Below are 25,750 nucleotides of genomic sequence, written 5' to 3'. Positions count from 1 at the left end.
AAGCGGCATGTTCAGGCTTCTAGTCAGCAACGTGCCCTATCCAGTGGTGTTTGCTGTTTCTTTTAGAGTAGTGGTGGGCAACCTGCAGCCTGCAGGCTGCACACGGCCCGGCAGGGTAATCTGCTGGCGGGCTGCGAGATAGTTAGTTTACGTTGACTGTCCAGAGGCACAGCTGCCCGCAGCTCCCAGTGGCCACGGTTCACCATTCCCAGACAATGGGAGCTGCAGGAAGCGGCATGGGCTGCAGGGATATGCTGGCCACCACTTCCCGCAGCTCCCATTGGCCAGGAATAGCAAACCGCGACCACTAGGAGCTGCAGGCGAACGTGCCTGCGGACAGTCAATGTAAACAAACTATCTCATGGCCTGCCAGCAGATTACCCCGATGGGCCGTGTGTGGCCCGCAGGCCACAGGTTGCCCCATCACTGTTTTAGAGCCATATTAAAATCTGCCTGGCAGAAGTGTACTGCTAGCCCACAATGAGCTATCTTGAACTAACAGGACTCTACTTTTTAAACAAGAAACGTATGGCAAAATCCTGTTTTTATACAGCAATAAAGGGGTGGAGGGTAAACAATTAGCTTCATATTGTGGTCGCCCATGAAATAACCACTGTCAACAGAAAGAAAAGGAGGACTTGTGGCAACTTAGAGACTAACAAATTTATTTGAGCATAAGCTTTCGTGAGCTACAGCTCACTTCATCGGATGCATTCAGTGGAATTCAGTTTTTCCACTGAATGCATCCGATGAAGTGAGCTGTAGCTCATGAAAGCTTATGCTCAAATAAATCGGTTAGTCTCTAAGTTGCCACAAGTCCTCCTTTTTGCGAATACAGACTAACATGGCTGCTACTCTGAAACACTGTCAACAGTGACCACGCTCCTCCCATTGCAAGCACAGGGAAATAAATTGATATCTTGGAGAATGTAGCATGAAAACAGTGGGTAAATGCTGAGTTTCAATGGCAACCCAGCATATAGCCAATATCAGGTTCCAAGCCATGTGTACAGAGATATAAGCTATTTTAATTGCCATTACTCCACTGTGTCTGATTTGCATTATAGGGCAAAGGGAACGGGTTATGTCTAGTAGTAGCTTCAGAAAAATTGTATTGGTCTCATTTCCCAAAGCAACACAGACACACACAAATAGACACATATACATGTATAATATCGGTAGCATTTTTACAGGTTTATTTATAATAAAGCAGTAATAATGTGCAAATTAGTGTTTGCTGCAAATTCTAGTACACAGAAGTTAAAATAAGTAAACTGTCTATTGGTTGAAAAAGTGAGTTGTTCCATTAATTTCAGGATATCATATAAAATTTCTGCTACACTGTATATCAAATAATACCAAGCATAGTGTGATATCAGGAAAGAAATTCCCCCATGTCTAAAGTGGCACTCAGATTCAACAGTTTAGCTTTTGGTTACTAGACTAATAAAGCCTGTGGATAATCTTCTTTTATCAGTGAAGCTTAGAACTGTAAAGAAACATTAGCTATATCTAGACAACCAAAGGGACCTATGAAATGGAAACAAACGGCAGCAGAAAAAAAAACTGTGTTGACTACTTTGAAATAACACCTCCCAAGTGTGCAGGTAGTTGACATAAATGGAAACGCATTGAGGAAAAGTGCTGTGAAGCTGTGTAACAGCCCTGTTTCTAATCATTAATCACTTTTTTAGACCATTTAAACTAGCCCATTACAGCCTGCAGCAAAATGCCAACACTCCCATCACTTGCATGTCAGCAGTGCTGGTGTTAACAGGAGAAAATATATGGTTTCTACTGTTGTGCCCCAGTTCCCCAGCATTTGCAACCTTTAATTGAAAAAGGCAGCTAAACACAAGGTAAATCATTCAGTTAGCTAAGCTGTTTAATAACATATAATTGATAATGTCAATATGTTACAGTGATCTAATGCATCACTTTCATCACTCTTGCTTACATTTATAGGCAAATCCATACTTAAAACATTTACTTTTACATCTGTTATTTAACTAAAAGCCCAGTGAGAGCTACCTTGGAATGGAACACATCCACGTGGCCTGTTGTGTGGCCAGAGATGGATTCTTGACACACCAGTTTCTAATGGGGACGAGCAGATTAGTTATGTTATCAACAGATTGTTTCTTGCTCTCACCACACTAGAAATTCCTTCTGGGAAGGTGGACATATCTCTGACAGGGTCTGTCTGAGAAAGTATTGGGAAAACCCCATAAGGTTTAAAGCAATAACTCAGATTTGCAGTCAGACCCTGATCCTGTTACCACTCACACATGTGCTTAACTTCACACATGTGAACAGTCCACTGAGGCCAGTGGGACTACTCACATTATGCAATTAGTCATAGACGTCTTTACAGGATCGAGGCCAGAGTTTCCTCTAGAGGAGGAAAAAGACTGTATGAACTGCTGTGAAACAGGGACAGCAATTAAACCTAACTAACCCCATCACATGCCATAATCTTTTAAATAGAGGTTTAATTTAACGTGCACAGGTATTTTAAATGTGCACGATCATTTGCCCTGCTTATTTTGTATTAGTAAAATTTAAGAACTGACAAGGCCTTCTCCCTCAGGTGCTCTCCTCATCCCACGGCAGAGGATGGTTTAGCAGCACAGCTAGTTGAAGAATGGGAACAAGTTTGCAAAACATGTCTGGTTTTTATAAGAAAATGTCAGTGTTTTTTAAAAAAAGAAAAGGAGTACTTGTGGCACCTTAGAGACTAACCAATTTATTTGAGCATGAGCTTTCGTGAGCTACAGCTCACTTCATCAGATGCAAGCAGCTCTCATTAACATTGTTATATGGGGCCGTAACTGCAGGCAGTGCTGAAGCAAATCACAGACCCTTGGTCCTAAGAGCACACAGGCTAAAGGCAAAGCAGTACAATGCAAAACAGAACAAGCAATAGCGGGCAAAACAAAACAATGCCCTGGTACTTAACCATGTTTAATTTTAACATCATTTCTGTTTGCTCAGATCTGAAATATATCATAACTATAATGACTACAAGAGCACAGTGTACTGAAAATACAAACACAATACCACATAGGTAGCCAGCCTCTCTCCTCTTGTTCTTATAATTAGCAAGTAGCTGTAGTTAATGGTAACGTTACCATTAAGAGCAGGTCTTTAACATCTTTCAAAGGGAGAAAGTTTGGCTTAATTGTGGTAACTATTTTGGAGCTTTCTATCAGCTGAGAAGACTTGTGCAGGTGCACAAAGAATAAAGGTGGCGATGAACGACGCTCAGCCCACAAGTGACTGCAAGCTGTCTAACAAGTAGGTGCATAAGTTGCAACGGTAATTTGCTGGAATAAGTGGCACTTCCACAGCCATCAAAACAAGGCCATTGAGAATTACCTGTACAATGCTCACAAAGGGAACATGTGCATTTTGGTTTGCCCAGAGGTCTGGGTGATACATTATAACTGATGAATAACTTAAAGAAAAGAAAAAATAATATAGATCTTCAAAAGCCTTGTTTTCAATGACATAACAATGCCAACATCTGCTAAGAGAACAGGCTACTTCCTAGTTTTTGGCTTGAATTGTTTTATTTAATTACAAGTCTATAAGCCATTAAGTAAGATATCTTTTTAAAAAGCACTATACAATTTGGGGTACAATAGAGCCCTCGCTTAAAAAAATCTATAGTTAAAGGAGTATCATCTTACAGAGAAGTTAAAGAAATAGTGTAAAAAAACCCCAACAATTATCACCACCAACTATGGGCCCAATCCTGCTTCCATGAACGTCAATGGCAAAACTGACTCACCTGAGAACATGGTGAGGCTCACTGTCAATAGACAGGTAGGCTTGATAAACATGCCATTTTGCTGCAATTGAAGGAAAAAAACAAAACAAAACAAAACAAAACAAAAATACTCCTGCTTTTTTCCTATTTGGAAAGTGACTGAATAGTAAGGGACTGATTCTACTCCCATCGAGGTCAATAGTACCTCTGATAGTGATTTTAAAGGGGGCAGGAGCAGACTCCAAATCACCTTCTCCAGTAGGTTAGGTGTGTAAGAACATGGAACAATTTAAAATGGACCATACACTATACTTATAGCAAGATGAGTTTTAATATCTTTATTTTACACAGGGGGACAAAGTGAGTGAATTGTGTAGTTTCACAGTTTACAAAGTTTGCTGACGGTCGAAAAGTTATTGTTAAGAGCTTGCCTGTTTCATACAGTCAGCTGTAGCCACCTCACCCAAGACACAGTGAAGTTTTCAGCATTAAGATGTCTTAACAGAGTTCGGAAGGTTTAACACAGACATGAAATAGCAAGTTAGAGACGGGTACAAAGGGAGGATGTAAAGGCTGAGACGCATTTGACACTGCTAAGCACCACGGTGGAAGCAAAGGAGACCCAGAATGAAGGTTTATCCATGGTGGCGTCTAGTCTAGGGCCAGCCAAAGAGTTCAGTGACTTAGAGATTAATGTGCTTTTCTTTCATGTTTAGAACCGCAATTTGAATATAATTTCATAGGTAAAAATAAAATAGGGTTACTTACTGATGGTCTCAAAAAGGAAAGCATGCCTTAGTTCAGATACTCACATTTTAAAGCCTAACTACGAATATACTGTGCATAATCTAGCATAAGAAATCTACTCTATTTGCCTGTGTGACATGGCATCAGTTCACTGCAGTGGTATATGGAACTTCAGAGTTACAGAAGACAGTTGAAATCAAGGGTTCCAATATACTATATGGTAAGTCATACAGTCTTTTAGTGATGTGTTTTTACAGTGCCTACCACAGTGGGGTACATGACATGGCTCCTACACACTACCGCAATACAAACAACAAGGAATAATAAGACAAATGTGTGAAATTTTGTAATAACCTGAAAACAGGGCATTGCCACAAAACCAAGATTTGGATGACTTTGTGAACCTATCAGTGAACCTGGGCTGAATTATGGGTTGAGGTGGAAAACACAAAGCCAGCGAACACTTGGTCAAAGCAGAGAAGTGTGACCATTCATGAAGTGAAACCAGGGAAAAGGTTTGACTGAACCTCTGTTTATTAAAGCCACCAAAGATGGTGTAGCTCACTGTAAACTATGTAATAACCTCCTTCATGCACACTACCTGCTACTCGCCAAATCACCTCCACACCACTTCCACAGACTGGCAAGGAATTTAGGATTACTGGTAGCATTTCTCATATTAGAGACCAGGGGTGAAATCCTGGCTGCATTTTAGTCACTAGCAAAACTCCCATTGACTTCAATAGGGTCAAGGTTTCACCCAAGATGCCCTTCATCCACCTAAAGGACAGATGCTATATCAGACATAAAGAGGCACAATGCAGATTGAAAAAACGTTCTTTTATAGACTGGTCCCCTATATTTAGGATTTTCCCAGCAGCAATCATGGCATTAGGAGTGATCAAATGAATAACTGCTGATTAATACTGGGGCGGGGAAATTGTGTATGAGGAGTGATCAAATGAATAACTGCTGACTAATACCGGGGCAGGGAAATTGTGTCAGTTTCTTCACTTTCCTTTTTCACTGTCCAGTCTTAGGCTGCTTTATTTAACAATTTTATTCCAGTTGCAATAAAACTAACAAAACAGACTGGGGGCAAGGTAAGTAACCATATTATTGCATAAAAACTCCTATTAATGTTATGATGTGATACTTAGTTTAATTAAGTAATGTATCTTAAGTACTGTGTACTAAATATCCAATTATACTGAATCTCAGTTTTATATCCCTACAACACCTAAGTTTTCGCATACCAAAGTATTTAGTTTCATGGGATGATTTCAGGATGTGAGACTGAGACCTGAATGAGTAATCTGAATCCATTGTCTATATTCTCTAATGCTTTTAGGAAAGAATGACCTGTTGTTCCATCTGGAATTACTAACAGCACTACTCCTGTTAGAAATGAGATGCTCTACTTACTATGTACTACATCTAATGCTGTTTGCAGTTGGAGCACTAGGAACTAAAACTGCTAAAGTCTAAAACTAGGAGCTCTGGAGTAGGAGAATGGGAAAATAAAGGTAAAATAAGAGGGTAAAAATGAAATGTAAAGGAAAAGTGGAAAGAAAGAAAGAAAGAAAGAAAGAAAGACATGAAAATAGAACATAAAACATAATATATAAGGTAAAAACACAAGAAATAGCAGAAAATTGCTTTCTAAGCACTTCTCCCATGCTGAAGGTTAAGTACACTCATAAGTGATTTGCTGAATCATGGCCATTATTTTGCAAAACTAGGACTCGTTCACAAATGCTTCACAAAGGAAAAAAAAAGACTAGTAATTGCAGAGTACTCTTCAATCAGCTCTATGCTAGGGATGTCTTAGCCCATCACTACAATGCAGCCACAGCTGCAGTGAGTCATGGCAGTCATTTGACAATCAACAGCAATACTACCCAATAGATTTAAGACATGACGTGATGAAGATTATCACATCAAATTATACTGCAGACAGAAGACAGGTGGAAGGTATCACCCAAATGCAATTTTGACAGATCACCAGGGTTAACAGACTCATGCTAAAAGCATCATGAGAACTTTAATAAGAAGTGGTCAGGACCTTGGTCTTATGACTCATCTGAATGATGGAGATACAGTACTACGATGGAGATTTCCAAAGGCAAAAGGGCATTTGGCTGCTGGGCATCCAAATGCCCTATGAGTCTTTGACAATCTCCCTGTCTCTCAGCACAAAAGTACTTTTCCCTCTCTTGATAGTCATTCCTTCTTGTCGACTGTTGAGAATAGGCCACTTCCACCTTAATTGAATTGGCCTTGTTAGCCCTGACTTCTCACTTGGTAAGGCAACTCCCATCTTTTCATGTGCTGTAACATTTATACTGCTTACTGTATTTTTCACTCCATGTATCTGATGAAGTGGGTTTTAGCCCACGAAAGCTTATGCCCAAATAAATTTATTAGTCTCTCAGGTGCCACCAGGACTCCTTGTTGTTTTTGCTGATACAGACTAAAACAGCTACCCTCTGAAACCTGCCTCTCAGTGTATCACTTGAGCTTTTAGAGTGTACTTCCCCCTTAGGCCTCCCCCATACTTCCTGATGTAACCTTGAATTGTGCTTGAATGCACTTTCTGTAATATATTGCTGAAGTGCAATTGAACCTACTTTCTATTGTAACTATTTACATTTTTGGGAGATTAGAAAAAGATGCAAAAATACATTTGCACAAGAGACTTTTCAATTCTTACTACCCTGCTGAGCCAGTCTCCAAACTGCAGCTCCATCTGTATTGCACATATAAATTATGGAGTTTTCTCAAGGGCTTAAAAAAAGTTAAGAATGTGAGCTTTGGTCATTATTTTACAACAGAATTAACTTCTGTCTTTAGGGCACTATTTTGCAGCTTTTGTTTGAATGAGTCAGTATTAATTTTTTAAATTAGACAAAGGTTTTGTGAATAAAGAATTAAGAACACGGAGTGTCTGAGTACACTGCTGGCTTCTGTAAACTCGTTGATTTTTTTTTTCAGGTAAGAGCAAATTGCATATGATCCTATGAAGCTGTTACAGCCAACCTGAATTGCAAAAAAGGAGTTTTTTTTCCGCAATAGCTAATGAAACTTTAAAACACAAAGAGAAATGGTTTTATACTCTGAATTAACAAATAGCATCTTGGTCCAACCAGTCCTCACTTCAATGATGATTCTTTTTGTGCCACAAAAAGCCATTCCTAATTAGTTTTATTATACGATGAAATGTATTTTAGGATGTATTTGTGCATGCATATTTTATCACCTTATATTTTATATAAAAATTATGCCTATCTACTTCACACCCTTGGATTTGCAAAAACAATCCAATTAATTGATTGGTCTTCTGAACTATAATAGTTTTCACTAATACCCTCTTCCCAGCTGCTCAGCAGTTTGGTCCCTAAAAATATTATTTAAGAAGATCATAAGGCTAAATGCTTTGTTTGTGTAAATGGGAGATACTCACTGAAGTCAATTTAGACCGGCAGAGAACTTGGCCACTAGGGTTTTGCTACTTAGAAGAGTGGTTCTTCAACTTTCATTCCGTGAGGTACTTCTTAACACAAAGTTCTTCTCATTGACTCACCTCCCTTCCCAAACTTACAGTTTGTTTTTTCATATGGACATGTTTCTGAACCACCAGGAAAGAGTTCTGTAGACCACTGGTGCTCCACAGACCTCAGTGTGAGAACTGCTGACCCTAGGGAAGCATTTTAGCACTGTACCACTGATGTTGCAGCAGACCATTATTTTACTTTTTATTCACAGAATTTCAATGTACATGTTAATGACAACTGGCAATAATAGCCTGCAAACTGTATAAGAAGTTAAATTAATCAATCTTACAAATATTCTAATATTAATAGTTTCCTATGAAGTTCAAAAGTAAACAAAAGTCTGCACACTTTAGCCAGTGTTTGGGGGGAGGGGAAAAATCCACTTCTGCATGATGTGAGAACAATTACTAATTATTTCCCGTCATGATATTCTTAACACAAAGAAATTTAAAAACTTATTCCAAACTCAGTGTAGATTTAGAAATACACTTCCAGATTCCTCTGCTGCTTTCAAGACTTACCAGTCTATTTGTACACTTCAAATTTGTAAGAAAAATAAACTACACATCATTCAAAAATAAAAATTAAGTAAGGATAATGTTAAACTGGTGAGTCCTACAATACTGGTTAAAATGAAATTTTAAAGTGAATGTGATGGACAGAAATTACAGAAATTAATCATTTTTTACTTAAATTTATCCAAAATTATTGCATCTATTACTGCTAGAATTCTGTTACTGGCTGAGAAGATAACGTTGTTCTGCAAACTAAAAAAAGACCCTTCAGCAGAGGATAATGGAAGTTGCAGTTCATATGCAGTAGGGCAGAATGATACATTTAAAGAGGATAATGAAACAGACTGGAGTTTGAAGTGAAGCATCCGATGAAGTGAACTGTAGCTCACGAAAGCTTATGCTCAAATAAATTGGTTAGTCTCTAAGGTGCCACAAGTACTCCTTTTCTTTTTGTGAATATAGACTAACACGGCTGTTACTCTGAGACTGGAGTTTGGAGCTCAAGTTTTTAAAAAGTGACCCAACTCATAGATTTTATGATTGTCTAGTCTGACTTCCTGAACAACACGGGCATTTCACCAAGTAATTTCTGCATGAAGCCCACAACTTCTGGTTGAGCTGGGGCATATCTTGTAGAATGACATCCAATCTTGATGTAAAGACTTCATGTGACAGAGAATCCTCCACATTCCTAGGTAAATTGTTCCAATTGTTACACTTCCTTAAAAATGTGCACCTTATTTCTAGTCCCAGAGCTGGTGCACTGTCTACACTGCCACTTTACAGCACTGAAACTTTTTCACTCAGGGGTGTGAAAAAACATCCCCCTGGCCATGTACAAGTTTCAGCGCTGTGAAGCGGCAGTGTAGACAGTGCACCAGCGTTGGGAGCTGCACTCTCACCGCCGGTCGCTACTCCCCTCGTGGGGGTGGTATTTTTACAGCCCTGAGAGAGCTCTCTCCCAGCGCTGGTGCCGTGACTACACAGCCATGTTAAAGCTCTGCCGCGGCCAGTGCTTTAACGTTGGTAGTGAAGACATACCCTCAATTTGTCTCACATAGCTATGTATCATGACATGATCTAGTCACCTCTTATCCTTTCTTGGATAAACTAGATAGAGTAAATAAATTCAATGCTCTCACTATAGGCAGATTTTCCAGATCTTAAATAATTTCTGTGGCTCTCTTCTGAACTCTCCTGTTTGTTAAGTCTTTTTTAAAGTGTGGATGCCAGACTGGATATAGCATTTCAGGTATGGTCTCACCAATGTGGCACATAGTGGTAAGTCTCCGCCACATTTTCCTGCTTATACATCCAAGGTTAGCATTTGCTCTCTTGGTCATTGGGTCAAAATGGGAACTCATTTTCAGCTGGTTACCCACCATGACTCCCAAGGCCATTTCTGAGTCACTCCTTTCCAAAACACAGTCCTCTATCTTGTAAGGGTGACCTACATAATTTGTTCTTAAGATGTATGACATTGCATTTAGCTGTATTAAAACACATATTGTTTTGAGTGAGTCCATCTTAACAGGCAGTCCCAATTGTGCTATAAACCTGATCTGACCTGTCATTATTTATCATTCCATCAACTGTGACATGCAAACGTTATCAGCAATTATTTTATATTTCCTTTCAGATCCTGATACAGATATTGAATAGTACTGGGCCAAGAACAGATCACTCTAGGACCCCACTAGGAATACACCTATTAGACGACGATTCCCCATTTACAATTATGTTTTGAGATCTCTCAGTTACACAGTTTTAAAATTAAGTTAGTATGTGCTACCTGGATTTTGTATAGTGTGAACATTTTAATCACAGTGTTGTGTGGTATTAAATCAAACCGCTTACAGAAAAAACGGTTACTTACTTTCTCTTAACTGTTGTTCTTCGAGATGTGTTGTTCACGTCCATTCCACATTAGGTGAGCGCGCGCTGCGTGCACGAGCGTCGGAAACTTTTTCCCTTAGCGGCTCCCGTTGGGCCGGCGGAGCCCCCCGAGTGGCGCCACTGTGCCGTGCACATCTACCCCCGCCGGCCCGACCCCCTCCAGTTCCTTCTTGCCGGCAACTCCGACAGAGGGGTAGGAGGGTGGGTGGTGGAATGGACGTGAACAACACATCTCGAAGAACAACAGTTACGAGAAAGTATGTAACCGTTTTTTCTTCTTCAAGTGCTTGTTCACATCCATTCCACATTAGGTGAATTACAACCTTACCTCTGGAGGAGGGTAGGAGTACGGAACAACGGCTTGAGGACCGCTCTGCCAACTACTGCGCCCTCTCTGGCCTGCTGGTTGACCCGTAGTGGGTCGTGAAGGTGTGCACCGAGGACCAGGTGGCTGCTCTGCAGATCTCCTGGATTGGGACCTGTGCCAGGAAAGCCGTGGAAGTCACTTGTGCCCTGGTGGAGTGGGCCATGACCGCCGGGGCCAGAATACCTGCGAGCTCATAACACGCCCGGATGCAGCTTGTAATCCAAGACGAAATCCGCTGCGCCAACACTGGGAGGCCTTTTATCCTCTCGGCTACAGCCACAAACAGCTGTGCGGATTTGCGAAAGGGCTTGGTGAGCTCCAAATAGAACGCCAGTGCTCGACACACATCCAGGGTGTGCAAGCTGCAATGACTCAGGTCATTATGGGGTTTCGGGAAGAACACCGGCAGACAAATGTCCTGGCCCAAATGGAATTGGGAGACCACCTTAGGGAGGAACTTGGTGTGTTGCCAGAGCTGCACCTTTTCCTTGTGAAATACTGTATATGGTGGCTCAGAAGTGAGGGCCCTCAGTTCGGAAACCCTTCTGGCCAAGGTAATGGCAACCAGAAATGCCACCTTCCAGGAAAGGTGGAGGAGAGAACCAGGTAGCGAGGGGCTTGAAAAAGGGGGTCCCATGAGTTTAGAAAGGACCAGGTTAAGGTTCCATGGAGGGACTGGGGGGCGGGAGTACGGGAACACCCTCTCCAACTCTTTAAGGAACCGTCCCACCACTGGGTGGGAAAACACCAAGCCCCCCGAGAACCCCGGATGGAAAGCGGAGATGGCTGCCAGGTGCACTCTGAGTGAGGACGAGGCTAGTCCTTGCTGCTTGAGGTGCAGGAGGTACTCCGAATGGCCTGCACTGGGGTCTGGCCCTGCTGCACCTGTCGGGGTTCACACCAACATGAGAATCTTTTTCACTTGGCCATATAGGCCGCCCTTCGTAGAGGGCTTTCTACTGCCAAGCAGAATCTGCTGCACGGGAAGGGAGCACTGACTCTCCAGGGCATTTAGCCACGGAGCCTCCACGCCATCAGGTGCAGTGACTGCAGGTCGGGGTGGAGAAGCCACCTGCCGTCCTGTGTAATGAGGTCCCGGTGTAGAGGCAGGACTACCGGGGCCTCCACCGACAGCTGTAGGAGTGATGTGTACCAGTGCTGGCAGGCCCAGGCTAGGGCGATGAGGATCACCGCCGCCCTGTCCCTGTGCACCTTGAGCAGGACCTTGTGCACCAAGGGGAGCGGGGGGGGAAGGCATACATCAAGCCCCCTCTTCACAGGATCGCAAACGCGTCCGCAAGTGAGCCTGGGCTGCAGCCCTGGAACAAGCAGAACCGCGGGCACTGGGCATTGGCCCTAGTGGCAAACAGGTCTACCCGGGGAAACCCCCACCTGCGTAAGAGCGAAAGCACAACGTCCGCCATCAGCGTCCACTCGTGCATGCGGTACGACCTGCTGAGGGAGTCCGCCAGCTCGTTCCGCACCCCTGGTAGGTAGGACGCCTCGAGGTGAATTGCACGGGCTATGCAAAGGTCCCAGAGGAGGAGAGCCTCACGACACAGTGGCGAGGAACGAGCCTCACCCTGCTTGTTTATATAAAACATGGCAGTAGTGTTGTCCGTCAGAACTGTCACGCTGTGACCACTCAGAGTGGCGTGAAAGGTCTGGTAGGCGAGACGAATCGCGCTGAGCTCCTTCACATTGATATGGAGTGACCGCTCTGCTCCAGAACACAACCCCTGCATCATGAGGTCCCCCAGGTGAGCCCCGCATCTGTGGTCTGACGCGTCCGTCACCAGTGTCAGGTCCGATAGTAGGGCAGCAAAGGGGATGCCTTCGCAAACCACAGGCTGGGACTGCCAGCACAGCAGGGAGTCCAGGACATCCCTTGGGGCTGTCACCACCAAGTCCAGGGGGTCCCTGCCTGGTCGGTACACCCGAGCAAGCCATGCCCGCAGAGTCCTGAGTCTCAGTCTGGCATGCCTGATCACATGCGTGCATGCTGCCATATGACCCAGCAGGCAGCACCTGGCCTTTGTCATTGGAAACTGGCGCAGGGAGGCCACCACTTGTTGGATAGCCTGGAATCGGGATACTGGGAGGCTTGCCCTGGCCTACATCGCATCCAGGACCGCCCCTATGAATTCCACTCTCTGCATGGGTACGAGCGTGGACTTAGGGATGCCGAACAGGAGCCCCAGCTTGCGGAACAATCTCAGGGCCACCTCCACATGGCCCCGCACCTCCGCCTCGGATTGGCCTGCCAGGAGCCAGTTGTTGAGGTACGGGTACACCCAGATTCTCTGCCTCTGTAAGAAGGCCGCCACCACAACAATGCACTTTGTGAACACCTTTGGGGCTGCGGCTAGACGGAACGGGAAAACCGCAAACTGGTAATGTTCTTGGCCCACGGCGAAGCGTAGGAACCACTGATGTGCTGGGTGGATGGCAATATGAAAATACGCGTCCTTCATGTCGAGGGCAGCGTACCTGTCCCCTGGATCCAGGGAAGGGATGACGGTACCCAGAGAGACCATGCGGAGCCAGGCCTTGACCAGGAATTTGTTGAGCCTGTGCAGGTCTAGGATGGGGCAAAGGCTCCCTTTGGCCTTGGGGATGAGGAAGTACCGGGAGTAGAACCCCTCTCCCCTTAGTCCGTGCGGCACCGCCTCTACCGCCCCCGCCTCTAGCAGCAAGCGGACTTTCTTCTCTAGGGGATGCTCATGAGCGGGGTCCCTGAAGAGGGAAGAGGAGTGAGGGGGGGAGGGAGGAGAACTGCAGCGAGTACCCGTTCCGCACCATGCGTAAGACCCAACAGTCTGACGTAATGTTGGACCACACACGGGAGAAACGGGACAGGCGGTTCAGGAAACCAAAGGACGGATCCACTGATTGGTCTGGTACGCTGTCCTCGAGCGCACCTTCAAAAGCCTGACTTAGTGCCTAGCTGGGGTTTGTGCTGGCCTTGGTTCTGGCCCGGCACGTTATTATTATTATTGTTGTTGCACCATCGCCTCTTATCCCTGCCTCGCCTATAGTAAGGCTCATGCCTATGGCGAGGCTGGTACTGGCGTTGAGGGGGAGGCTGCAGCTCAAAGAGCTTGCTCTGGGTCGCTGGGGTGTGCATACCCAGCGACTTGAGCATAGCTCGCGAGTCCTTGAGGCTGTGCAGCCTCGTGTCTGTCTGGTCTGAGAAGAGCCCGGACCCTTCGAAGGGGAGGTCCTGGAGTGTATTCTGGACCTCAGGGGGCAGGCTTGACTCCTGGAGCCACGCCTCGCGCCTCATGACCACCCCTGACGTGACTGTTCTAGCCGCTGCATCTGCCGAATCCAGGGAGGCCTGGAGAGAGGTCTTGGCTACTGCCTTGCCCTTGTCCACCAGGAACTCCTGTTGGGAACCTTGCGGAAGGTTGTCCTTAAACTTCCCCACCGCCGCCCAGGAGTTGAAATTGTGCCTGTTCAGGATGGTCTGCTGGTTCTCAATCCTCAACTGAAGGCCCCCAGATGAGTACCCCTTTCTGCCAAAAAGGTCCAGGTGTTTTGCCTCCTTGGCCTTAGGGGCCGGGGCCTGCTGTCCATAGCGCTCCCTTTTGTTTACTGCTGAGACCACTAGGGAGCATGGACTCAGGTAGCAGAACAGGAACTCATAGCCCTTAGATGGGGCAAAGTATTTACGCTCCACTCCTTTAGCCGTAGGAGCGCTGGAGGCAGGGGTCTGCCATATAGTCTTACAGTTGGAATGAATGGTCTTAATGAGCGGGACCGCTATTCTGGATGGGCCTTCAGGGCTCAAAATGTCCACCGTGGGGTCCTCCTGCTCAACCGTCTCCTCAGCCTGCAACCCCAAATTTTAGGCGACCCTGCGCAGCAATTCCTGGTGGGCACTATGGTCTATCGGCATGGGTGCCGGAGGGTCCTCCTCATACGGGAGGGGGCTCCCCGCCGACAGCTCGATGAGGTCCTCTGCAGCTCAAAGGTGCCAGGCGTGGAGGGCTGATCCGTTACGCCCTCGAGCACGTCGTCCGCACTGCGCTCACTTAGGTCTGGGCTCGGTGGGGCGTGCGCTGCCAGGACTGCCTGTGTCAGTGCCGGTACCACGGCCTTCCCGCTCTTGTCGGCGCTCGGGGCCTTGGGAGGCGCCGGCCTCCGGAGCGGGGAACGACCGCGCCTTCCTGTAGGCTGCGCTGGGGGCCGCACTGGGGAGGACGAGCGGTGCCGGGGCCTAGCCTGGCGCTCCGGGGCCAACAGTTCACGGTGCTTAGCCAGTGCCGGGTCTCTCAACAGCTCCGGGGCACTATGCACCGAGGAAGTCGGGTGGTCCGGGCCTGGCAGCTGCAATGCAGCCTCCATCAACAACTGCTTTAGGCGAAAGTCTCTTTCTTTCCTTGTCCTTGGCTTAAACATCTTGCAAGTCCTACACCATTCAGTTTGATGTCCATCCCCCAGGCAACGTAGACATGAGTCTTGGGGGTCACTAACTGGCATAGGTTTGCGGCACGTGGCGCAAGCCTTAAAGCCGTGGGCCTGCGGCATGCCCCGCAGCCCGGGGCCGGTGCTGGAGGCCTCCAAGCACCTAATGACTTAAGTGTCCACAATCTGTATGTAAACTATCTGATAACAGCTACTCTTCTACGGGGCGGGGGGGGGGGGTTGTTCCAACGCCACCACGGATGGTAAGAAGGAACTGGAGCGGGTCGGGCCGGCGGGGGTATATATGCATGGCACAGTGGCACCACTTGGGGAGCCCGCTGGGAGCTGCTAGGGGAAAAAGTTTCCGACGCTCGTGCACGCTCACCTAATGTGGAATGGATGTGAACAAGCACTTGAAGAAGAAGTCTGAGTATATTATATCAACAGTTACCTTTGTTAACCAAATTTATAATCTCAAAGAATGATATTGTTTGTTTGGTCTGACCCTATTTTCCATAATACCATGTTGACTGGCATTCATTATTCCACTATCTTTCATTTTTCACAGACTGCATCCATATCAGCTTTCCCATAATTGATTCCTGTGATCAGTGTTGAATTAAACAGCTTTAGTTACCTGGGCATCTTTTTAAATACTGACAAAACATTAAGTTTTTCCAGTGCTCTGGAACTTCTCCAGTATTCCAAGATCTGTTAAGTAACTATAATGGCTAAGAGAACTCATTGGCCAATTCTTTTACCCTAGAGTTTTAAAAGTTATTCAGTCCTACAGACTGAAATTATTGAAAGTAGTAGTTGTTTAACATCCAAACTGCTGTTGAAATAGAAAATATTTCATTGTCACTGTAAGATGTTATTTGTAAGAACAATTGTGAAGAAAATGTCTGCATAGCTTACATGTGTAATAGCTTTGCCTGTAGCATCTGTCTATCCTCATTGCTCTATTTCAGGGACATGCTGACACAAAATTAAACAAAGGGTTTATGTCTACTTTTTCATTCTATTTCTGTTTACTTGCTCTTTTTGTGGGTTAAACTTTTTTTGCAACTAGAGTATATATTTTTCGGAACAATATCTGATGTCATATCAAAATGTCCACCATGGGGTCCTCCTGCTCAACCGTCCACTAATTTGTCCACTAATTTGTCAAAATTTGTCCACTAATAATGAAACAAAGATGGTGTAAGTATACTGTGGATCTGTATTGTTATAGTTAGCAATTAATTTGCATGGCAGAGTTTTTTTTAACCAATTAGGATGCTATATTAAGAATAATCAACTACAGTCAGTGGAATATTTTTAAGAAAAAAAAATATGTTCACTGTTATTGTAAAAGGGTAGCTTGTAACCCTGCTAAGGCCTGTGCCTGCATCTTACCTCATGATATCATATTATTCACGACCTTCACTGTTTAAATAGTCAATAAAGCATAATTAAATAACTTCATAGAACTAAATCAATTTCTCCTATGCTGTATTCATTTTAAAATGGAATCAATATTATTTACCCTACCTGACAATAATGCCCTATGCTGCACAAAAAATTGATTCAATATCAGCAGGTAGTTATCAATGAATGCACTTTACTGTAGTAAATGAACACAATCGATACTCAGAAATGTGTGTTTTGTGGTGTATGAACAAAATGTAACTGAAGTGAGCACTGAGTCTTGCTCAAAATATTTTAGTTCTTCTGCTAGGTTTTACACAACAATTTCTGTTCGAGATTTTAAATTTCACAGCTAATAGTATTTACTGTAAAGGAACTCAGAAAAATTAATCACTGGTCCCATTATGAACTAAATATTTCCCTCCTCCACTAAAGCCTATAATGGGCAGAATGACAGGCATGAAGTTAAAAATTTAATGTATGAGTCTTATTAAAATTTCCCCACTTTTCCTTGAAAGACTTTGCTCTTTGCATTGTCAGTGATTTATGAGAGTAATTTAAATTTAAACTTTTTCCATTTTCAAAAAATCATCTTTTAAAATGAACAGTGAGTTGAAGGGGAAAAAATCCACATGTTGTGGAGAGCGTGTAAAGTAAAATTCAGTATGCTCCATTCAAAATAGAGATCTTGGATAGACACCTAAAATTACTGATATCCACAACATTTCTATTATTCATTTGAACAGAACAAAAAGAACAGTATAATCAACTGATCCAATCAATCAATAATCTTTAAGACATATACAATGTGTATTCAAAATCATAAAAAGAAACTCATGGCAGAATTTTTGATACCTTTTGCTGTTAACAACACAAAAGAGCCAGAGTCTTTGGTTAACTAAATAATTTCACTTTGGATGTTTCTTAAGCTAAAAAAAAAAAGTTCAAGGGGGAGTAGTTTCAAAGACACAGTAGGATGTAAGTTCCCAGCTCCCACTGACATGCACTGGGTGGTGGGTGCCTAGCTGCCCTTTGCGCCTTTGAAAATTTTCCCCTAAGTTACTCCAAGCCTACAGCAATATCTTCAAGGCAGCCCCACTGAAGTTTTTCAGTTTTTCCACTGAAGCCTTTACCCAGCTTGGTGTGCTGTTCTCTTAAGCCATGTGAAATGTCACCTTGCCTCTTGGACATTCCCTGCAGCAATCATTTCCCTAGCTATTGAAGTACTGATCCTTCCTTCTGGCAAGTTTGTCAACTTTCACTTATATTGAGCAAGCCTGGTTTTATTTCACAGAAAACCTAGGGAAGTATATTGCTGTAAATCCCTTTCAGAGTACAACTGTTCATAGGCTTTACAGATGATTTACTAATGAAATGTTCCTTTCGGTAAAAAGCAAGTGAACGTAAACAAATTGCTCTGTTTAATTCGGGTTAATACTGACCTATTTTATGTATTTGTGTCTAAAGAAATGTATTCCAATTTTATACCTACTGGAGCTATATAGTTCATATCTGGTGTAATCAACAAAGCTCCGCATTTTCTTTTACTTTGTGCACCTTAACAGGACAATATCTGAACTAATGTTTGCTTTCTCAGCAAAAATGTGCAAACCAATTAAAACTTTAGAAGGAAGTTTATTTCAATTAGACATAAAAGCTGGGATTGTTCTGGTGTGCAAGCTTGGGGAAAAAAATGTTCCACATCAAAAACAAGCATAGAGACTTGGAATGCTGCATTGTCTTTCTTCCCCCTGTATTAGCCTTTCACCGTGCAGTGTTTCATAATATCTGACTTATAACATTTTGTGTCCTATTAGACCTTTCTTTACTTGCTTAGAATTGAGCTCCCATAATTGCCTCAGGAAATTACATGGACCCTATTTTACTGTAATTTTAAAACAGTAATATAAAAATTAAATTGAAAATATTATAGCTAGTATACTACATTTGAGATGTGTTTCATCTAAAATACTGATACAAGCAGAAAAGAAGCTTGCATAATTTACATTTTGACTACATAGGGTGGCAAACTGAAATCAATACAAACATAGGCTTGATTCAGAAAGCTACTGTAACTGTAGAAGTCCCCAAACCCTAGGGTTTGCCAATGGGGCAGCAAGGTAATTCAAGGTGACACTATCAATTCAACCACTACCATATAGGAATAATTCATTTTTAGTTTAACATTTTGTTTCACTCTGCCTTCTCTGGTTTTTACTTTACATTATTTCATCTGGATTATAAGTTTCTATATAGTAATTCCATCAATTCATTTAATATTTGAGTAAATTCTGTTATATGATAACAATCAATCTAAGCTGTTATACCACATGCATCTCCTTAATATCTGAGCACTCAATGCAAGAGCATCTCTGCAATTCTGCTAATTGTTTAACAACTTTTATAATCTAAAATTCAGTAATTCTTCTTCGTTGAGGAATCATGTTTTGTTTTTCAAAATTTTTTGCTCTTATAAGTTTACTTGTGTGGATAGAAAGAATTTTGGGTTGGGGGCAGAGGGGAGAAGAGTTTGAACAATTGGAAAAAACTCAGATTTTTCCTTTCACTCACAATCAGCAACATTAGAGAGAGGCAGTGATAGAAGTTTTGACTTTGACATGCACCTTTTTAGGCATCTCCAAAAAAAGTTCTCTGATAATATGAGTCACCTATTCTTAAAAAACTAACAGTTCTATATCCCTTACAGCCAGCTAACATTTACATTCAGCAATATTGATATGTTTGAGTCAAAAAAAGCTGACACCTTAAAAAGCTGGCTAGATTGTCAGGCTCAACGGGTAGTGATCAATGGCTCCATATCTAGTTGGCAGCCGGTATCAAGTGGAGTACCCCAAGGGTCGGTCCTGGGGCCGGTTTTGTTCAATATCTTCATAAATGATCTGGAGGATGGTGTGGATTGCACTCTCAGCAAATTTGCGGATGATACTAAACTGGGAGGAGTGGTAGATACGCTGGAGGGGAGGGATAGGATACAGAAAGACCTAGACAAATTGGAGGATTGGGCCAAAATAAATCTGATGAGGTTCAATAAGGATAAGTGCAGGGTCCTGCACTTAGGACGGAAGAACCCAATGCACAGCTACAGACTAGGGACCGAATGGCTAGGCAGCAGTTCTGCGGAAAAGGACCTAGGGGTGACAGTGGACGAGAAGCTGGATATGAGTCAGCAGTGTGCCCTTGTTGCCAAGAAGGCCAATGGGATTTTGGGATGTATAAGTAGGGGCATAGCGAGCAGATCGAGGGACGTGATCGTTCCCCTCTATTCGACATTGGTGAGGCCTCATCTGGAGCACTGTGTCCAGTTTTGGGCCCCACACTTCAAGAAGGATGTGGATAAATTGGAGAGAGTCCAGCGAAGGGCAACAAAAATGATTAGGGGACTGGAACACATGAGTTATGAGGAGAGGCTGAGGGAGCTGGGATTGTTTAGCCTGCAGAAGAGAACAATGAGGGGGGATTTGATAGCTGCTTTCAACTACCTGAAAAGGGGTTCCAAAGAGGATGGCTCTAGACTGTTCTCAATGGTAGCAGATGACAGAACGAGGAGTAATGGTCTCAAGTTGCAGTGGGGGAGGTTTAGATTGGATATTAGGAAAAACTTTTTCACTAAGAGGGTGGTGAAACACTGGAATGCGTTACCTAGGGAGGTGGTAGAATCTCCTTCCTTAGAGGTTTTTAAGGTCAGGCTTGACAAAGCCCTGGCTGGGATGATTTAACTGGGAATTGGTCCTGCTTTGAGCAGGGGGTTGGACTAGATGACCTTCTGGGGTCCCTTCCAACCCTGATATTCTATGATTCTATGAAAAAAGAAAAGGGCAGTTTTATGATTAAGGCTCTGGGTTCAATTTCAGGGGCTCTGCTACAGACTTCTAGTGTAAGAGTGGTCAGGTTACTACTTATCTCTCTGCTTCAGTTTCCCAGTAAAATGGGGATAACAATGCTTCCCTACCTCTCAGTCGTGTTATGAGAATAAATTCATGAATGTCTGAAGCACTCAGACGCCACAGTGGTGGGGATTATATCAGGTAACATTTTCCATTCTGGAACAAAGCCTCTCCTCTGCCTGGCACATTTGGGATGTAGAAAATGGTATGGAAGCTTTATCAAGGAGGGAGAAATACAGGATAGAAGAACATGATTAAATCAGCTGCTAATTAGAATAGTTGTACTATGTTGGGACAACTGCTTGGGGCAGCTTCTTCCCAAAGGATTGTTCTGCAGAGAACTGCAGGTTGAGGCTGTGAGTAAACTGTACCTTTACAAAGCTGTTGAGGGAAGACCTGGTGGCAACTTCACAGATTTTTCCGTGTGGCAGCTGGGTCCCTTTTCTGATCAGGATGCTGCAGTGGAATATACTGAATAGGTTCTGATCCCTTTTGGATGCAGTGTATCCAACCAAAGCTGTGTATCAATCTGATCCATATACGCTTGAAAGATTTAGTTTTACAGGCTGAAGTAGGCTCGGTTGCAGTCAGGCTGATGGCTTGGACTGAAAAGGGAATTGATCCATTTCCTGAACTTTTGCTCTTCTATAAGGATTTAGAAGTCCCCCTAGAGTAAGCAGCAAACACTCCGGTTGAGATTCTGATGCTGCTCTGACCATTTTACACTACGTAATGGGCCAAAGCAGTACAAAGGGGCTCCAAAATCTCTGCATCTGTCCAAAGTAAAATTTCGCTGGACACAAACTGAGCAAGTCACCCACATGTTGTATTCCAAGCACTCCTTCAGAAGCCCTGGCATGGTATGCCAAAGATGTGGCAAAAGCTTGGAGGGGCACATTGGGGTGTGCCTACAGTACATAGTGCTGGGAGAGTCTGGACAGTGATACTACCCATAGGCAGCGACAGGCAACCCTTCAGGACTGTCGAAGGCACAGCATAGACTGTCACCCTCCATCTTGTCTGTATTGTCAGTCACTACCTTATCAAGCTTCTCCCCTTATATTTCTCCAAAGGGCCTTGAGGTGCAAAAAATTGTTTTTAACAATTATTCACTGGCCAGGGTTCGAGCTACAGCTGATGTCTGGTCACTAAGTTTTCTGCCATGGTCCTTACAGCCTCTTTGATGGAATCTATTCATCCATCCATTACAAACATGATTGCAGTTCTGTGGTTTGATTCTTTTTGGCTCATCATACCAGGACATCATGACCCTGATGAAACATATGGTAGCTACCGAGACTCCAAGGGCCACCAACAAGGCTTTGAAGTCCTTTCTGAGAGTGGTCTCTATTTTTATATATGTGAAGTCTTCAGGAAAATAGCTCCCTCCTGCCAGAGTAACAGCATGCTTCACCAGGGATGTTACTTCAGAGTGCACATTAAGAAACATAAAAACAGCATCCTTGAGGCTCTGACACCTTATAAATTGAATGGCTTGCAGACTTAGCATTTTCTCTCTAACAGAATTCTCCTATTCCTCCCTGATGCCTTCCCTGTAGGAAGAATTGAAAGGGATTGTGAAATTCTGCCTTGCTTTTGGAAGGGGAGTTTTCGCTTGTTCTCCTGCTGCTCCTCCTCATCCTGCTGAATCTCAAAGGTAGAATCACCTTGTGAGCCATGACTTCAGACACATGGGGGGAGAAGAATTTCATTTCTCTGGCTCAGAGTTATCATGGTCTTCTAAAGCACAGACCATGTGCTCCTTCTTTCAGGGAGGAGCTGGAGCTAGAGCTAGTAGAAGAGGGTCAGGTTCTGGAAGGCCTCTCAGCCTTTTCCTTATTCTTTCTGGCCTTTTTAGATTTTTAATTTTCTTTTGTCATTTGGATAAAGGATTCTGATCCCTGTCAGGATTGGCTTGGTGCTTATTCCTAGATGATACACCATCAGGCTAAGATCCAAAAGGACGTGAAGTTCAAGCTCCCATCCCCCTCTTTATAGGACATTAGTTAGAAAGGAAATGCAGGAGGAAAGTCCTGTGAGAATCCAGATACCCTTCCTGAGAGGAAAGTGAGTTGAACAGGATACCAGACCTCTTCTCAGCAGACTCCATTATCCACTTGGGGACCAGAAAAGGGGCTCTGAAATTTTTCCTTCTTAGAACTGGATGGGATCAGGGGGAAGGCATTTGGGAGAGTACTTGGGCTTACCCACAACAGGTTTCAGATTGGAGCAGACTGCCCTGCTTGCTAGGTCCCAGACACTGAGGACTGATGCACCCTTGCAGAGGCATGTCTGGATGTGACTCAGCTGGTGGCATGATGGGGGTAGTGGATGTAGAAACTCTCAAACACCATCCACATTCAGAAACCCTTCCCCTGGCAGAACGTGGTGCAGGCTGGAAGCAATGCTTACAGAGTTTCCTTCTGTGGCCTGCGAAGGCTCTTGTCACAGGTGGACTCTCTGATGTGTTGATCTCAAGGGCCAAAAGAATTAAAGGTGTTATAGACTCTTTCACTACTAAACAGTGTTAAACGAGGTCTGGGGTCTATTATACAGAGACCTCAGCCAGCTTAGCAACATGGCAAACATACCATTAAAAATCCTTTAAACCTTTTATTAAAGATACAGAAAAGAAGGAAAAACAGGTGAAGCATTTGAAATGTAAAGTAGTAAATAAGTCTTTCATTTTAACAACATGCCTTGTTCCCTTTAGCTGGAGAGAGGTCTAGAAGGAAAACCCCTTGTTTGACCATCTCTTAGATGGTATTAAAGATGGTAATAATTGTCCTCTAGGGGAAAAGAGAATAAGTTAGTGGAGATGGGCTGGAGCTGTTCTTGCTGATGTTAAAGCCTGATCCCCTTTCATCTCAGGAGGTGTTCAGGATTCAGCTGGAGCAGGTAGGGGTGGCCACGTCATCTGGATCCTTCTCTGGCCCAATTCGGTCAGGATCTCTCACAATCAGCGCAACAAAGGCCCAGGGCCTCAGGAAACAGTGACAATGGCAGCCATGATGGTGAGGCTCACTCCTGTAGCTGTCTGTTCTCTATCTTCCCCCAAAGTTTCTTTCCAAAAAGGAAGCAATGGGTGGAATTGCCCAGCCCCTCATTGTTTTGTCCAGCAATTAGGTCTAATATCAAACAGGCCAATTTTGGTTAATTAATTTCCAGATCCACATCTTCAACTTTTACAGAGCATAATATAACTCAATTTTAACATAAGTTAAGTTATATCAATAGGCTTTTTGTCTGTACTAATTTAGTCTGTCTTCTTTTAGTACCTTTCCCCATCAACATTCATTATTATAGGTTATTGGGACATTTTATGTGAAATTTCACACACTTTTTACAGATGAGCTCACAATTAGAGTAAATTTGTAGGCCCAATGATCAAAACATACCTTCTCATTTTTGCTTGCTGTGAGGAAGATAGGAACAAGCAGAAGAAAGGACCTCAGCAGTAGGTCCTGTTCCATGAAAGATTCTAGGGCTAGGAGTGGGTTTTTTGTTTGTTTGGTTTTGTTTGAATCTCCAAATGTGCTCCCAGTGAAGGAAACTGGTGGTACTGATGGTGGGGTTTGGGAAGGGAGTAGTATAACACTGTTCATCAACTACTGTCCTGAAATTGACTTTAAAAGCCTGGAATTTAAAAGGAAAGGAAGGGAAGAGCTGAGTTCTGCTTTGTTCATCTGGCCAGCACCAAAGAATTTTAGGAGCAATTGTTTGGGACATATCCAGTCCTTCCTTTGTAGCCCAAGCCAGCTTTTCATCAATGGAACACAGGTACTGGATACAATACTTAGTGGCTGGAAAACAAACAGTATAGAAATGTTTATAATACCTACAAAATAGAGTACTTACTGGGGGGGGAGAGGGGTGTACAAACTCTTCTCAGAAAATTTCTATTTTTGAGTGCTCTGACTCTGCATGTAGCCTCTGCCCATTATCCTTATAATAAATCATGAAAAGTTTCAATCCGTTTTTGAGATTATATTGTCAACTTGCTAATAATTTAAACCAGTGACACAGCTCTTTAAGCTGAAGCTTCAGTTTCACAAACAAAAGCTAACCACCTGAGACCACAGAGGACAGGATATGAGCTACTTATAGCAACTCTGAACCAATGAACAAGAATAGCAGGAAAACTGCCTTTTTTTCCAGCAAAGGCCTTTGAAGTAAACTATTTATTAAACATTATAATACTCAAAACAAAAATCTTTGAAGGCAGGTTATCCTCCTCTGCACCATGTCCCATTGTGAATGAATTGCTTCCTTTTCCTTTTGGGACTTTTTTCATTTGTGAAACTGACACTCAAATTGTTCCCCTAAACTACTCAAGTGAGCCATTACCCTTGGCAATAGGATTAATCTATCCATCAGCACAGAGAACATTAAAAATATTTGTAGTTAAACTATTCCAACATCACTGTGATATAAGCAGCCATGCTGTTTCTCAGGCGTTGTTATATAAATACAATAAATAAAGTTCCTCTTGCACGGTAAAACAGCATTAATAAGTAATGATGAAATGAAATCATTTGAAACAGGAGCAAGAATTTTAATTTTGAGACTTCATTTTTTACTTTTTAATTAAAAAAAGTAAAACCTACCACTAACCCTTTATTTACGAGTATGCATGGATTTTCTTTGTTGTTCTGATTAAAACATTTTTCTCTCTCTTTCTCTGTTGGATGAAGTCACTTTCCTGTACAGCATCGCCATAATCAGTGGGATTTTCAAAAAGAATCATATAGAATCACATTTTCAAATATATGAGCATGTGTTGGGGTGCTATAACTATACATATCTAATTTACAGCATGTGTGTCAACTGATGTGCATACACTGACTGAATATTTCCACATGTGAATGGCCACTTAACTGGTTGCACATCCATACAATCACCCAATGCATACTCACTCGTACAAAAGGTATCTGCACAAATTTATATCCACACAAAGACATAGATACATCTTTGAAAACCTGGCTCTTATTATGTGCACTAAAAAAGAAGTCTCTGACGCAACCATTAATAACCATTTCTGCATGAAAAATTCTCTGTCCAAAGCCTGGAAATGACTCATAACAAGCGAACTGAAACTCCCACTGGGCCAGCATGCATCCCTGCATAGTAAAGATTTCACTGATGAACTACAGACATATCTGCAGAAAAAAAGT

General features: G+C 43.2%; 1 protein-coding gene and 1 long non-coding RNA gene across 6 annotated transcripts in view; one reads left to right on the top strand and one right to left on the bottom strand.

The window, feature by feature from the left end:
* PCCA (propionyl-CoA carboxylase subunit alpha) overlaps nt 1-25,750 on the bottom strand; it is a 435,625-nt gene that overhangs the window by 24,957 nt on the left and 384,918 nt on the right. The window lies entirely within an intron of this gene.
* The window catches only part of LOC142072535 (uncharacterized), a 54,805-nt gene that overhangs the window by 5,954 nt on the left and 23,101 nt on the right, over nt 1-25,750 (top strand). The window lies entirely within an intron of this gene.

This window comes from Caretta caretta, chromosome 1 (assembly GCF_965140235.1).
Source record: "Caretta caretta isolate rCarCar2 chromosome 1, rCarCar1.hap1, whole genome shotgun sequence".
NCBI lineage: Eukaryota > Metazoa > Chordata > Testudines > Cheloniidae > Caretta > Caretta caretta.
This window is presented reverse-complemented; position numbering and strand designations above follow the sequence as displayed.